Source organism: Rhinopithecus bieti, unplaced genomic scaffold (assembly GCF_001698545.2).
Source record: "Rhinopithecus bieti isolate Rb0 unplaced genomic scaffold, ASM169854v2 scaffold_32979, whole genome shotgun sequence".
Classification (NCBI taxonomy): domain Eukaryota; kingdom Metazoa; phylum Chordata; class Mammalia; order Primates; family Cercopithecidae; genus Rhinopithecus; species Rhinopithecus bieti.
In genome coordinates, this window is record NW_016855166.1 from 5,418 (window position 1) to 7,609 (window position 2,192).

At 38.3% G+C, this 2,192-nt stretch overlaps 1 pseudogene; it reads right to left on the reverse strand.

Moving 5' to 3' along the window:
* Positions 1–1,082: 1,082 nt before the first annotated feature.
* Positions 1,083–1,729, reverse strand: LOC108525291 (thioredoxin-like protein AAED1 pseudogene; annotated as a pseudogene).
* Between the last annotated feature and the right edge of the window lie 463 nt (positions 1,730–2,192).

Here is a 2,192-nt window from a genome sequence, read left to right on the forward strand (position 1 = left end):
TAGTGACAGGTGCCTGTAATCCTAGCTACTTGGGAGGCTGAGGCAGGAGAATCACTTGAACCCAGGAGGCAGAAGTTGCAGTGAGCTAAGATAGCACCATTGCACTCCCCTGGGAGACAGAGCAAGACTCTGTCTCAAAAATAAATAAATAAATAAAATAAAATAAAATAAAATAAAATTCTTACAATTCCTTTTCAAAAAGCACACTATGTTTTAAATACATATCTTAAATAACTAAAACAAATTTTTTCTCCATAGCTCCCCTAATTCCCAAAAATCCTGGTGAAATGGATAGCAAGTGTGTAATGAGAAGGTGCCGTGGACACTGGCTATATGTGAGATATTTGGATTGCCACACTTCCTATGAGTAAAGCAATTAGGGTAGAAACATGGACTGCAGCCTATATAATTTGCACTTTAGAAGGTGGTCTTATAGGCATAAAATTGTCAGATAATGTTTAAAGACCTTTTCCTGGCCCAACAATATTAATCATGCTCATTATAGAACAGTTGGGAAATGCAGAAAAGAAAATAACAACACTATCATTTTAACACAGAGATACCTACTGGCAACATTTTGGTGTTTATTTCCTGTCTTTTCCTAAGCACACAAAATACGAATATATACATTAAAAAATGCAGTTATATTGTTGACAGAATTTAATATTTTGCTTTCTTCACTGAATACAATGGTCTTGTGTTGCTCCCCCTTCCCTTTATATATTCTTCATCAGAATTTGTATTAATTCCCAAAAAAATCTTTCATTGACTGAATATACCATAATGTAAAATGATTGAAATGGTATTTATGATTTTATAATTTTTAAAGTTATATTTTGTATATTCATATTTGTTATTTTGCATAAAATTTTAAAAGCTATAAAATGAAAATGTTATCACATTTTTGACAACTGATGCTTCTCAGCATGCAGTTCAACTGGTTCAAGGCCTCTTTATACTTCCCTAAATCCTCAAAGGCTGGAAAGGGACAGCAGGTTAGACACTACACAGGGATATTACACCCCAGCATTGAAGGTCACATTCCAGGAGGTCCAGTCGAAAGTTGCAGATACCATGTTAACTCACACATGGACAACTGAAAGTCTGTTTGTAAAGTTCACATGTTAAACTCCTACAAGCTGTAAAACAGTTGATAGGTTTGTGATCCTACGTATTCCTTTCATGGTGTATAAAATGGATGTTGTTACCTGAACCTAAAATGAGAGTTCCACCTTGCTGAGCTGGATCTCCTTGAAAATCAAAGAGAGGGCCAGTCACTGCCCACCACAAGCTCCAAAGGCTTCCTGAGAGTTTAGGTGGGGGCTCTGTCCTGAGGAGGCCATTTCTTCACCTCTTTTCATTCCCAATCTTTTATAAATTTCCCTCACAGGATGAAATAGATTTCATGAGAATATCCAGGCAGTTTGCAAAACGGCTCAATAGGATGGTAGGATGACTGTTCAATCACTATAAGGGTGACATTTGCTTCTTGTAAGAAACTCTTCAGGATTTTTCAGAGATCCTCTATATATTCGTTGCAAATGTAAAACAGGAAATGTTGCACAAACAGTACCATGGTGCGGCGCTCCCGGAGGAGAGCTCCGAACGGCACCCACTACCTGTGGGAGTCCAGCACTGGTAGCTCGGCTATGGCAGCCACCAGGGACTGCCCATGCTCAGGGCCACTCAGGGCCTGGACAGGGGCAACACCACCGCTGAACTTCAACATCCTTAAAGAAAATAATTTTCCACTCAGAATTTCATACCCAGCCAAACTAGTTTCATAAGCAAAGGAGAAATAAAATCCTTTACAGACAAGCAAATGCTGAGAGATTTTGTCACGACCAGTCCTGCCTTACAAGAGCGCTTAAAGGAAGCACTAAATATGGAAAGGAAAAACTGGTACCACCCACAGCAAAAACACACCAAATGATAAAGGCCATAAACACTATGAAGAAACTGCATCAACTAATGTGCAAAATAACCGGCTAGCATCATAATGACAGGATCAAATTAACACATAACAATATTAACCTTAAACATAAATGGGCTAAATGCCCCAATTAAAAGATATAGACTGGCAAATTGGATAAAAATCAAGACCCATTGGTGTGCAGTATTCAGGAGACCCATCTTATGTGCAAAGACACACATAGGCTCAAAATAAAGGGATGAATGAATATTAACCAAGC